Raw genomic sequence first — 14,827 nt, 5'->3', positions numbered from 1 at the left:
AGCTTGACCTGCCCTTTGGGTCAGGATATTTTACTTAGCTTAACCTGCCCTTTGGGTCAGGATGTTTTACTTAGCTTGACCTGCCCTTTGGGTCAGGATATTTTACTTAGCTTGTTTTTGTTTGTCCGTGCGGTATACCCTAGTACCCCCCTGAGTGGCATAGAAACTTTGTTTTTAAGGCACTCAGTTTTATTTAATATAGAGGAGGCATACATTTGGACGGTACAAACCCTTTAAACAAAAGCTAAGTTTAATTCGCTACTGGTAGTATTTTCTGAGGTGATCGGCATTCCAGGCTCTTGGGACAGTAGTTCCGTCCATTCTTTTCAGTTTGTAAGTGCCAGAGCCGATTTCGTCCTCGATTTCATATGGTCCTTCCCAATTTGGTCCAAGTACCCCCACTCCGGGTTCTTGGGTGGTAGGAAGACCCTTCTTAGGACCATGTCACCGATAGCGAATTTTCTCGTTTTTAACCTTGGAGTTAAAATACTTGGTCACCTTCTTTTGATAAGCGGCCATACGTATTTGGGACTCATCCCGGAGTTCTTCGACTTGATCCGCAGCTTCTTGGAGCGGGGGCACGATTGGTGGCGGATCATAAGTCGTTCTCCCGTGAGATGGGAATAATGTTTCCACCGGACCATTGCTTCACAACCGTATGCCATTGAGAACGGCGAGTGACCTGGGTTGTGGTCCGGGGGTCGTCCGTAGGCCCACAATACCCTTGGCAATTCTTCGGGCCAGTTATTTTTACAAGCCACAGCCTTCTTTTTCAAGGTGACCTTTAGGATTTTATTGACCGCCTCACTTTGGCCGTTTGTTTGAGGCCGGCTACCGCGGAGAAGCTTTTCACTACTCCGTGTCGGTTGCAGAAGTCAGTAAATTCCTCGCAATCAAATTGCTTTCCATTGTCTGAGACTATTTTGTGAGGTAAGCCGTATCGACACACTATGTTTTTGACAACAAAGTCCAACGCCTTCTTAGCGGTTATTGTCTTCATAGGCTCAGCCTCTGTCCATTTGGTGAAGTAGTCTACTGCTACTATTGCATACTTTACTCCTCCTTTTCCCGTAGGTAGAGACCCGATGAGATCTATGCCCCAGACCGCGAAAGGCCAGGGGCTTGTCATCAGCGTGATCTCATTTGGAGGAGCTCTCGGTATGTTCGCGTACCTTTGGCACGAGTCACACTTTTGGACATAGTCTATACAATCTTTTTTCATTGTTGGCCAGAAGTATCCCTGCCTCAATATTTTCTTTGAGAGGCTGGGTCCTCCCGTATGATCTCCACAGAACCCTTCGTGGACCTCCAGCATGATTTGTCTAGCTTCAGGGTCCGATACACACCTTAAATAAGGCATGCTGAGTCCTCTCCGGTAGAGAATTTGGTCCATCATTACATAACGATGAGCCTGATACTGAATCTTTCGAGACAGTGCCCTCTCTTGGGGCAACTCACCTGTAGTTATGTATTTTATGATGGGGACCATCCAGCTGGGTTCTTGCCCAACCGTTTGTGTGGCCTCTTTTATTTTGATGCTTGGCTCTGCCAAGCGTTCCACGGGTACTACCCCCAGCTCTTCGATCTCACTATCCGAGGCTAGCTTAGCCAGACAGTCCGCATGAGCGTTCTTTTCTCGGGGGATTCTTTCTATTCTGTAGTCCGTGAACTCGTGGAGCAGTTCCCGGACTATTGTTACGTACGCGGCCATTCTTTCGCCGCGGGTTTGGTATTCTCCGGATACTTGGTTTACGACCAGCTGGGAATCACTGTAGATTTCCACCCTCTTGGCTCCTACAGCTTTAGCCAATTTTAGCCCTGCTATCAGGGCCTCATATTCGGCTTCATTGTTCGAAGCTGTGAAGTTGAATCGGAGTGCTGCCTGGAGCCGCAACCCAGTGGGTGATATCATAGCTACTCCGGCTCCCGAACCGTTTTCGTTTGAAGCTCCATCCACGAATACTCTCCAAGTGGGGATGGGTGGCTCCGGAGTATTGGCTGTTGCCTCGGCTTCATTACATTCGGTGATGAAGTCTGCCAAGGCTTGGCCTTTTACAGAAATCCGGGGCACGTAATGCAAGTCAAACTGACTCAGTTCCATCGCCCATTTGAGGAGTCTTCCGGAGGCTTCAGGTTTCTGGAGGACTTGCTATATTTTTAAACACTACGCAAGTATACGCAATCAAGTAGTAAATCTCACACAGGTGAGGTCGATCCCACAGGGAATTGGATTAAGTACCACTAAATTATACTTATGATTCTATTCGGTAAATCAAAAGCAATTACAGTTTAAAAACAGTAAAATTTGAAAGAAATTCAGAAAGCTTAATAACACAGTTTAAAGTTTAGCAAGATGAGACAATAGGGAGGAGAATCCTGTTGTTGTTTACCCAAATTGTTAATGATTAATTACTATCCTATTCTTGGGGTGAATGACAGATTATAAAATAACCTAGCTCCTTTCAGATCTTCTAGATTCTAAATCACATGTTATCTAATTAATTCCTTAATTAAACTAACATGAAATCAGCATTAAGCAATAATCTACTCGTCACATAAGTCATGTAAATACTTCCGTTTCACATAGAACATCGATTATCTTAATTTTAGCATTCTCAATTCTCACTTTTCAGATTTTGAATTGAGATCATAGAGCATGCACAAGGTGATCAATCTTAAACATGAAATTAAACACAAATTAAGATAATTTCACACACACAAGAATTGAGGAATGGTAATTAAACATTAACTAGGAAAACATTAAACAACAATCATCATCCTCCCTAGATGGGAAATTTAGTTCAGAAACAAATCCATAACCATTCCTATAGCAATATTCAACAATAATAAATTAAAGAGGAATAAAGAAAAGAACTGTTTAAGGGTGAATTCTGGATCTTCACTTGAATCTCTACGCTCTTCCTGCCGCTCTCAGCTGTGTTTTAGGGTTCCAAATCGCTCTCCCTGACTTCCAATCGCAGTTTTCTATTTATACTTGAAATTTAGGGTTCGATGGACGAAATTACCCCCGGTCCGTACGGGATCTCGCCGCGGCCATGCTTCCTCTCGCCGCGGCGAGATTATGCCAAATTCAGCCTCTCTCTGTTTCTCGTATCTCGCCGCGGCGAGACTCTTCATCGCCGCGGCCAGATATGCAAAAACTCAAAAATGAAGGTTTTTCTTCGGCTCAGCACGTCTTTCAGTGAATTTCTGCACCCGAGACCTCTTTTACTCCAAAGAACCTGAAAACATAGAAAACAAGCGTAATTCCGTCCCAACACAGCTAAGAATGCACATAAATCGGATCCATAACATAGGCTAAAAATAGCCTAACAAACTCCCCCAAACTGACTCTTTACTCGTCCCCGAGTAAACTAAGACTAAACTAAAAAAAAAAACTAAAAAAAATGATAGCTGAACTTTCCAACAATTAAATTGTTACCACCACCTGCACAACTTCAATCCCTCAATAACCAGAATTTCAACGTGCCAACTCTAAGAACTAAGTTGAATGTGCAGTTTACAAGTAAGTAATTCATACAAACATAAAGCATCGCAATTCCCATCAATATCACAACTGTTCTAACTTTCCAACATCCCACTAACACATGATCAATAAGTTTGAATGACATACCTCTCTCCACTAATGTTGACAAATTTCTACCTGGAATCAATAGGTCTTTTTCGGTTAAAATCACATGGCTTAGGTACATGGGTAGATGAGAAGTCATTTAGGCTATACTATACCATAAGCACTATTAACCAAGCAAGCCTAGACATTTATTTTGCTTTCTTTCCATATATCCCAAAAACAGAAATAAGAGATTGCAATTTTTTTTCTTGTGTGTGCACCTCATAATTTTCTTAACTTTTTTTTCAAGAAGACACATTTTTTTTTTTTTCATAGGCACAACACACAATATTCTTATTATTTTTTCAATCTCTCATTCCTACACTTTATATTTTTTTTCTTTCACTTACAGCACTTATTCCCCCCCCAAACTTGCTTCAGGGCTCATGGCATAACAAAATATGTTCAGGGTGAAAAGAGTTTAGAATAACGAATTCAGCTCCGTGAAGTGGTGAAAAATTTTAAAACAGGCTAAGGCTCAACTTTGGGTATACTAAGGAAAAAAATTTTCAGGTAGGCTTGAAAGGCTCAATCGATCCAAAGAAAATTTGCCTAAATCATTTTCCAAACAAAAATCATCAAGGATTTCGCTTCAAGAGAGTATGTCAAACAAATTCTATTCCATGTTCAATCAATCATTCCACAATCCAAATAGAACACAAGTGATATGTGAGAATAGCAAATGTTTTAAACCTACATGAATCACTTCCTAGCACACATCCAATTTAATTCAAACAGTTGCAGGTCAAGCACACAGTTATGTTTCAATCCATTGCACAAGTGAATAACAACAATTCAATCCATTTTTCAATTTAGCTATCACGCAAGACTAAAAAAAAAAAAAAACTAAACTGAAACAAATAAGCGCTAAAAAATAAATTAAGTTTCCCCCCCCAAACTAAGATGCACATTGTCCCCAATGTGTGAAAATAAACCAGGGTGAGAGAAACTTACCTGAGCCCCTTAAAAGGGGTTTGGCGGCGGTGGCTGGTCATACGGGTTGAAACGGGGTGGCATGGGAAAATAGTTTGGATCCTCTACACCGATGTTCATCCTCGTGACAAGGGTGTTCAATTGAGCCACCTGCTGCTCATCGAAGATACTCCTCTGGGCCATGTAGTTTTGCATATGAATGTTCTGCTGAATCAGATAATTCAGCTGATTGTGAGTGTATTGCATGGCAGGGTCAAGAGGCCCGACAAGACGTGGTGGTTCGATGTCCTCACGTTCTTCTTCTTCTCTTGCCGGAGGACCTCCTTGAACTGGCGGTTGACCATGAGGATGAGGAGGTTTGAAGCGCAGAACAGTCGCCAAAGTAATAGGGCGTTGGGGCGGTACCTTTGTATCATATGAGTACTGTGGTACTCCATGTTTCTCACAGAGGTCAGTGATTATTCCAGCCAACCCCAGTCCTCCACCGGAAGATCCCTCAACCATAATATCAAAGGTTGTTCGAACAATATCCCCCACATTCAGATTATACCCTTTCATAATACCGTAAACCCATTTAAGTCTGTCCATTTGAGCATCAGAAAAATGCTTGTTGGGGAGCATCCTTGCACTAACAAAGTATAGCCAAGCCTTGGCCACTGGATTGAGTTCACATCGGTACAATTGGTATGGTACTCCACTAAGCTCATGGAACCTAAGGCCAGGATACCCTAGAGTCTCAGCCATATCCACATAATTCGTACTTCTCTCATAGAATTGTTGTTTCAATTGTTGTTCTTCATAAGTGAAAGTTCGGAGATCATAAAGGGCATGAATAGCGTCTACGGTAGCAGGCACTCTAACCCCCTAACTCTAACTTTGCCCTCTTCTCTTTCAGGCCAGTTGGCTAAAAACTCCAAAGCTAGAGTTTGATTACCACGCTCAGTGACATCGACGAACTTAGTCCACTGCCTCTGTAGGATTTGATCCCTAATAGATGCAAAAGCAGGGGGAATGTTGGCAGTTTGGCTTAGGTTGACTATGTCTATCCCTCTATCTTCAATGAACGCCCTATCTTTCAATTTTAAAAACCTCTCTTGAGCCTCCACGTTGGCAAACCTAACTCTATCAAGGTTAGGGCGTCCCCTAGATGGGTTGGATGATGAAGCTCCCTCTTCATTGACCCTTGACCTCTTTGGACCCATAACTCCCAAATTTTTTTCTAACTTTCAAGATTTTTCAAAATTTTGACAGCACTTCCCCTTAAAAATTGACTTCCCGGGATTAAAATCCCTTTCAATTTAACCCAATTCTATTCACACAATCAATTTCAACAATGTATATAGCAAAAATCCCAAATATCCACCAAATAATTCAAAACTATCCAACAAATTCACAAATTTTTCAATAAAAATTGGAATGGAAGTCTTAGAATCAATACCTCAATGAAAATCACTCTTTAGTCAACCTCCATTGATGAGAACCTTGAAGCTTTAGGGAAGAAGAAGATGAATAGTGATTTTTCTGAAATTTGGGTGAGGTTTAGGGATTTTGGAATGGATTTTTAGAGGAAAAGAGTGTTAGATGAGAGAAATAAGAGATTATGATGATTTGGGATGAAAGTTTATGGGTAATTTTGAGGAAAATTGGTTTGAATGGGGTTAGATGAAGAAATTAGGGTGAAAAGAGGTGGTTTTCGGCTGGGAGAAGAAAGTGTTTGAATGAGGTGTGATTTTGAAATGTTAGGGTTTTTGGGATTTAAAAAGGGAAAACTGGCAATCTCGCCGCGGCGACATATACCCTCGCCGCGGCGAGAATTCGTGGAAATCTGGCCTGTTCTGTAAGTGTTATCTCGCCGCGGCGGTATATACCCTCGCCGCGGCGAGAAATCTCGAAAATACGGGCCATTCTGTAATACAATTCTGGCCGCGGCCAGACATTTCATGGCCGCGGCCACTGACCAAAAACCAAAATTTTTTTTTTTTTTTTTTTTTTTTTTTTTTTTTTTCAGTAACGAAACAGAATGAACATCAAGAAAAATAACAGTAAACTTAAAAAAAAGTTCAACTAAATCAAAAGAACACTTGGGTTGCCTCCCAATTAGCGCTAACTTTATCGTCGCTCAGCTAGACGTTGATCGAGATCTTCAAAGTGGCGCCAGAATCATGGCGGACTTGGTTTGATCAAATTGACCTCCCAAGTAGAGCTTTAATCGCTGTCCATTCACTTTGAAAGTATTAGGACTTTCACCTTTTAGTTCCACTGCTCCGTAGGGAAACACTTTGATCACCGTAAATGGCCCTGACCACCTTGACTTTAATTTACCAGGAAACAACTTTAGCCTTGAGTTAAAGAGTAGAACTTGTTGACCAGGTTGAAACTCTTTTCTGACTAGATTTCTGTCATGCCATCTCTTAGTTCTTTCCTTGTAAATCTTGGCGTTCTCATATGCTTCATTTCGAAATTCTTCCAACTCATCCAACTGTAGTAGTCTTTTCTGCCCAGCAGCTTTTAAGTCCATGTTTAGAGTTCTCATTGCCCAATAAGCTTTGTGTTCTAACTCCACCGGTAAATGACACGCCTTTCCAAACACCAACCGATATGGTGACATCCCGATTGGCGTCTTGAACGCTGTTCTGTAAGCCCACAATGCGTCATCCAACTTTCTTGACCAATCTTTCCTTGACCTCTGCACCGTTTTCTCCAGAATCATCTTTATTTCTCGGTTAGAAATCTCAGCTTGGCCATTACTTTGCGGATGATAAGGTAGAGCTGTTCTATGACGAACACCATATCTCGAAAGGAGTGCTTCGAATTGTTTGTTGCAAAAGTGACTCCCTTCATCGCTTATGATTGCTCGGGGAGTTCCAAACCGAGTGAATATGTTCTTTTGAAGGAACCGAAGGACTGTTTTACCATCATTAGCTGGTGTGGCTGCAGCTTCCACCCATTTTGACACATAATCCACAGCTAATAGGATGTATAAATTGCTAAACGATGAAGGAAAAGGACCCATAAAATCTATCCCCCATACATCAAACAATTCAACTTCCAAGATTCCTGTCAAAGGCATTTCGTTTCTCCTTGAGATGTTTCCTGTACGCTGACAACGATCACATGCCTTCACAAAAGTACTAGCATCCTTGAACAGTGTTGGCCAAAAGAATCCACTTTGCAACACCTTGGCAGCTGTTCTAGTTCCACTGAAGTGTCCCCCACATGGTAAAGCATGACAGTGATTAAGAATAGAATACATCTCCTCTTCAGGCACACACCTTCTTATTATCTGATCTGCACAGTGCTTGTAGAGGATTGGCTCTTCCCAATAATAATGTTTCACCTCAGAAAAGAACTTCTTTAGTTGTTGACGAGATAGCTCAGGAGGAGTGATATTGGCAGCCAAGAAGTTAACATAATCAGCATACCATGGTACCATCAGACTTTCCCTCACACTAAAGAGTTGTTCATCGGGAAATTGTTCATTTATTTGTACCTCTTTTGTATTCTGACTTTCTTCCAGCTCTAGTCTTGACAAGTGATCTGCCACCAAGTTCTCAGTACCCTTCTTGTCTTTTATATCTAGATCAAATTCTTGCAAAAGAAGAACCCATCGAATCAGTCGTGGTTTGGCATCCTTCTTAGTCATCAAGTATTTGATTGCTGAATGATCTGTATACACTATCACTTTATTACCAATTAAGTAGGGTCGAAATTTGTCACAAGCAAATACTATGGCCAGCATCTCTTTTTCTGTAGTAGCGTAGTTTAGTTGGGCATCATTCAAGGTTTTGCTTGCATAATAAATGGTTCTGAATACCTTGTCAACCCGTTGTCCCAAGACTGCTCCAATAGCATAATCACTTGCATCGCACATGATTTCAAAAGGTAATTCCCAGTTTGGTGTAGTCACAATCGGTGCTGAGATTAACTTCTCCTTGAGAATTTGGAATGCTTCAAGACAATCTTTCCCAAATTCAAAAGGAACTCCACTAGCAAGAAGATTGGATAGCGGTTTGGCCACTTTGGAGAAATCTTTGATGAATCTTCTATAAAACCCGGCATGACCCAAAAAGCTTCGAACTCCCTTCACTGAAATTGGAGGAGGCAAGTTCTCAATTGTAGATACTTTGGCTCTGTCAACCTCAATACCTTCTTTTGAGATTTTATGTCCCAAAGACTATTCCTTCGTAACCATGAAATGGCACTTTTCCCATTCGGCACCAAATTAGAGTCTTCACATCTTGCTAAAACCAACTCCAAGTTACTCAGACATTGGTCAAACGATGAGCCAAACACTGAAAAATCATCCATGAACACCTCGATGCACTTTTCTATTAAATCTGAAAATATAGCCATCATACACCTCTGAAATGTTGCTGGAGCATTACATAGCCCAAATGGCATTCGTCGAAAAGCAAAAGTACCATATGGACATGTGAATGTTGTTTTCTCTTGATCCTCCGGTGCTATAGCTATTTGGTGATACCCTGAGTACCCATCAAGGAAACAATAGTACTCTTGTCCTGCCAACTTGTCTAACATCTGATCAATGAATGGGAGTGGAAAGTGATCTTTTCTTGTGGCCTTGTTGAGTTTTCGGTAGTCAATGCAAATTCTCCATCCCGTGACAGTTCTAGTTGGGATGAGTTCATTCTTCTCATTCTTCACCACCGTCATCCCTCCTTTCTTTGGAACAACTTGGACTGGGCTCACCCATTTACTGTCTGAAATAGGATATGCTACCCCGGCATCTAACCACTTCAAAACTTCTTTTCTGACAACCTCCTTCATTGGTGGATTCAATCTACGTTGTGCATCAATGGTTGGTTTCACTCCTTCCTCCATTAAGATTCTATGCATTACAGTTGAAGGGCTGATCCCTTTAATATCTGCTAAAGTCCATCCAATGGCTTTTGAATGCTTCCTTAGAACCCGTAATAGCTTATCTCGTCTCTACGTAAGATAGGGAAGAAGCCACAATAACAGGAAGTGTCTTATTTTCACCCAAATATTCATACCTGAGATGCTCTGGTAGGACTTTTAACTCTAGTTGAGGAGGCTTTTCAGTAGATGGGGTAGGCTTTGTTGGTATGACTCCTAACTCTTCATAATACTTTCTATTCAGCGGTCCATAAGAATCGAGCCACATAGCATATTCATAAGCTTCCTTACCATCTTGTTCTACCACCTCTTCTTGTACTAAAGTCAGATTAAGAGGATCTTCAGCATGTGTCTTTGTCTCCACCAACTGATCCACCACATCAATTGCAAAACAGTTGTCACTAGCTGTAGGATAGGTCATTGCTTTGAGTACATTAAATACAACTTCATCTCCTTGTACCCTTAGCTTTAACTCTCCTTTCTGAACATCAATTAGTGCTTTCCCTGTTGCCAAGAAAGGTCTCCCGTAATGATAGGAACATTACTGTCTTCTTCCATATCCAGAACGATGAAATCAGCAGGGAAGATGAACTTGTCTACCTTTACTAACACATCCTCAATGACTCCTCTAGGGTGAGCTAGCGATCGATCTGCCAATTGAAGAGTTACAGTAGTTGGCTTTGCTTCACCTAGCTGCAATCTTTTGAACACTGACAAGGGCATTAAGTTAATACTGGCTCCCAAATCACATAGTGCATTTATCCCTTCAATTTTACCAATAGTACAAGGAATAGTGAAACTCCCCGGATCTCTCGAGTTTTGGAGGGAGTTTCTTCGTAGAATAGCGCTACACTCTTCGCCAGAGCCACCGTCTCATAGTCTTCCATCTTCCTCTTCTTTGACAAAATTTCCTTCATAAACTTCACATAACTTGGCATCTGCTCTAGAGCTTCAGCAAAAGGAATGTTAATGTGAAGTCTTTTGAAGACTTCTAGAAACTTGGTGAACTGCTTGTCTAAGCTTGACTTTCTCAGCCTCTGAGGATATGGTATCTTTACATGATGATCAATACTAACCGGTGGAGACTGTTGTGGTGGTGCTGGGCTATCAGTAGCCTTCTCTGCTGTTGGTGTTGGTGTTGGCACTGGTTGAGCATTTGTTTCTATATCTACCTCAACTGGTTGTGGTAACTCAGGCCCATTATACTTCTTACCGCTCCTCGGGGTAATTGCCTTGCGCTTTCTTTAGGATTAACTTCAGTGGTGCTAGGCAAATTTCCTTGAGGGCGGGTTGCTACCTGAGTTGCTAGCTGGCCCATCTGAGTCTGCAGGTCTTTAATTGAAGATCTAGTTTCAGTCATGAATTGGAGCAGTAAATCTGTCTGCAAACTAGAACTTCCACCAGAGGATTGTTGCTGATTAAACTGTTGGTTCTGATTTCTTTGTTGATAGAACCCACTATTTCTTCGGTTGTTATTCTGGTTGAACCCATAATTGTTGTTGTTGTTGTTCTGTGAAAAATTCCCAATGGCCTTAGCTTCATCCATTGGCAAATCATCCACATCTGCTTGGCACTCCGAAAAGTGATGACTTCCTCCACATAACTCACAAACAATTTGGGCTTGCTTAGCTTGCCCTGCAATGATTTTAGTCAATGCCTCAACTCCGAGCCGTTAACTTTGTGATGGCATCGACTTCTAACACACCAGCTACTTTCTTGGATTGACTCCTTTCAGTTGGCCACTGCTGGTTGTTTAGAGCCATCTCCTCCAATAGATCATATGCCTCATTAGCACTCTTTCTCATAAAAGCTCCACCAGCTGCTGCATCTATTAGAGTTCTAGTATTACCAACCAACCCGTTGTAGAAGTTGTGAACCAGCATCCACTTCTCTATACCATGATGGGGACACCTCCTGATCAGATCTTTAAACCTCTCCCAAGCCTCATGGAGAGATTCATTATCTTGTTGGCGTAAATTATTAATTTCTCCTCTTAGCTTTGCGTACTTCGCTGGAGGAAAGAACTTTGACAAGAATTTTGTTGCCAGATCATTCCATGTAGCAATAGAATTTGGTGGCAAAGAATTCAACCAACTCTTGGCTCGTTCTCTGAGAGAGAATGGAAACAACCTCAATCTAATGGCATCGTCGCTAACTCCATTAACTTTAAAAGTTTCACAAAGTTCCATGAAGTTAGAGAGATGCAAATTAGGATCTTCAGAAGGGAGACCACCAAACTGAACTGAAGACTGCACCATTTGAAGGATGGCAGGTTTGATCTCGAAGTTGTTTGCATCCACTGCCGGTGGCCTAATACATGACTGCACTCCCGTCAGAGTAGGGAGAATGTAATCTCTCAAGCTTCGGCCATTAGCTTGATCTTCCACAGCGCCTCCATTATTACCATTATTACGCCCATTGTTCCCAACATTATTGTTCACATTGGCAGCCATGATTTCTGATGTTTCAGCAGTTGCTGAAACTCTTTCTTGCCTCTTGTTCTTTCGATTCTTCCTGCAGGTTTTCTCAATTTCAGGATCAACTGGTAATATGACTGATTGTCCTTGACGGCGCATGCACTTAGGATTCCTGAAATAAATAAAGAAAATATTGCAAGAAAAAGGTTAGAAAAATCAGCAAGAGAAAATATACCAAAGTAGAAGTTAGTATAATTTTATGTAATATTAATCTTTAAACAATTCCCCGGCAACGGCGCCAAAAACTTGTTGCTATATTTTTAAACACTACGCAAGTATACGCAATCAAGTAGTAAATCTCACACAGGTGAGGTCGATCCCACAGGGAATTGGATTAAGTACCACTAAATTATACTTATGATTCTATTCGGTAAATCAAAAGCAATTACAGTTTAAAAACAGTAAAATTTGAAAGAAATTCAGAAAGCTTAATAACACAGTTTAAAGTTTAGCAAGATGAGACAATAGGGAGGAGAATCCTGTTGTTGTTTACCCAAATTGTTAATGATTAATTACTATCCTATTCTTGGGGTGAATGACAGATTATAAAATAACCTAGCTCCTTTCAGATCTTCTAGATTCTAAATCACATGTTATCTAATTAATTCCTTAATTAAACTAACATGAAATCAGCATTAAGCAATAATCTACTCGTCACATAAGTCATGTAAATACTTCCGTTTCACATAGAACATCGATTATCTTAATTTTAGCATTCTCAATTCTCACTTTTCAGATTTTGAATTGAGATCATAGAGCATGCACAAGGTGATCAATCTTAAACATGAAATTAAACACAAATTAAGATAATTTCACACACACAAGAATTGAGGAATGGTAATTAAACATTAACTAGGAAAACATTAAACAACAATCATCATCCTCCCTAGATGGGAAATTTAGTTCAGAAACAAATCCATAACCATTCCTATAGCAATATTCAACAATAATAAATTAAAGAGGAATAAAGAAAAGAACTGTTTAAGGGTGAATTCTGGATCTTCACTTGAATCTCTACGCTCTTCCTGCCGCTCTCAGCTGTGTTTTAGGGTTCCAAATCGCTCTCCCTGACTTCCAATCGCAGTTTTCTATTTATACTTGAAATTTAGGGTTCGATGGACGAAATTACCCCCGGTCCGTACGGGATCTCGCCGCGGCCATGCTTCCTCTCGCCGCGGCGAGATTATGCCAAATTCAGCCTCTCTCTGTTTCTCGTATCTCGCCGCGGCGAGACTCTTCATCGCCGCGGCCAGATATGCAAAAACTCAAAAATGAAGGTTTTTCTTCGGCTCAGCACGTCTTTCAGTGAATTTCTGCACCCGAGACCTCTTTTACTCCAAAGAACCTGAAAACATAGAAAACAAGCGTAATTCCGTCCCAACACAGCTAAGAATGCACATAAATCGGATCCATAACATAGGCTAAAAATAGCCTAACATCTGCCAAGGCTTGGCCTTTTACAGAAATCCGGGGCACGTAATGCAAGTCAAACTGACTCAGTTCCATTGCCCATTTGAGGAGTCTTCCGGAGGCTTCAGGTTTCTGGAGGACTTGCCGGAGTGGATGATTGGTCAAAACTCTGATTGGATGGGCTTGGAAGTATGGTCTCAACTTCCGTGATGCCATCAGGAGGCAGAATACTAGTTTCTCGATGACCGGGTACCTCGTCTCGGCTCCTATCATGCGTTTACTAACATAGTACACGGGATGCTGGATCTTTTCTTCCTCCCGGACCAATGCAGCACTGACCGCATGTTCGGAGACCGCTAAGTAAAGGAACAAGTCTTCTCCGAGGACGGGCTTTGATAGGATAGGAGGTTTTGCCATATGGTCTTTTAACCTTTTGAATGCCTCTTCGCATTCGTCCGTCCATTCGAACTTTTGGCACTTCTTCAGTATATTGAAGAAGGGTATGCACTTGTCCGTGGATCGTGAGATAAAACGGCTCAACGCGGCCACCTTTCCGGTCAAACTTTGCACGTCCTTATGTTTCCTGGGGGATGGCATGTCCAAGAGAGCTTGAATTTTCTCCGGGTTTGCCTCAATCCCTCTCTGGCTGACTATGAAGCCCAGGAATTTTCCCGACTTGACTCCGAAGGTACACTTCTTCGGATTGAGCTTCATGCCGTATCTCCGGACGACTTCGAAACATTCTTCTAAGTCGTCTGCATGGCTATTGCATGCTTTGGATTTGACGAGCATGTCGTCTACATATACTTCCATGTTTCGTCCCAGGAGGCTTTTAAACATCCGGTTAACCATTCTTTGATAGGTTGCTCCGGCGTTTTTCAGTCCGAAAGGCATGACTAGGTAACAGTATACCCCCTTATCGGTCCTGAAGCTAGTGCACTCCTGGTCTGCCGTATGCATCTTTATTTGATTGTACCCAGCATAGGCATCCATGAAAGATAGCAGTTTAAATCCGGAGGTGGCGTCCACCATCTGGTCAATCCTGGGCAGCGGAAAGCAGTCCTTTGGGCAGGCTTTGTTTAGATCTGTGAAATCTATGCAAACCCGCCAAGTTCCGTTCGGCTTGGGCACCAGGACCGGATTGGCTAGCCATTCCGGATAGTATACGTCGCGGATCATGCTGTTGGACAAAAGTTTATCCACCTCTTTCTCTAAAGCCTCGGCTTTCGCCGAGTCGAGCGGGCGTCTCTTTTGTTGTATAGGAGGCATGTCCGGGTTGACGTTGAGGACATGGGTGATGACATGAGGGCTGATGCCGGTCATGTCCTCTTGGCGCCATGCAAAAACATCAATGGCGCCCTTCAGTGTTTTTATTATTTTATCCTTTTCCTCCGGATCTAGGCCTCTCCCTATCCGGAGTACTTTGGTGGAGTCGTCGTCGCACACTGGGATCTCTTCGACGTCCTCCACTGGTTCTACAACCCTTTCGGATCCTATA

The 14,827-nt window shown here is 42.0% G+C and overlaps 1 non-coding gene across 1 annotated transcript; it reads left to right on the top strand.

Annotated features, from left to right (window-relative positions):
- The first annotated feature begins 11,335 nt into the window (after positions 1–11,335).
- Positions 11,336–11,442, top strand: LOC115708420 (small nucleolar RNA R71). Its single transcript, XR_004009921.2, has one exon. It is a non-coding gene; the product is annotated as a small nucleolar RNA R71 (small nucleolar RNA).
- Positions 11,443–14,827: the final 3,385 nt, after the last annotated feature.

Source organism: Cannabis sativa, chromosome 1, assembly GCF_029168945.1.
Source record: "Cannabis sativa cultivar Pink pepper isolate KNU-18-1 chromosome 1, ASM2916894v1, whole genome shotgun sequence".
Taxonomy (NCBI): Eukaryota; Viridiplantae; Streptophyta; class Magnoliopsida; order Rosales; family Cannabaceae; genus Cannabis; species Cannabis sativa.
Note: the sequence above shows the minus strand (reverse complement) of the source record. Positions and strands in the feature narration are given on the sequence as shown.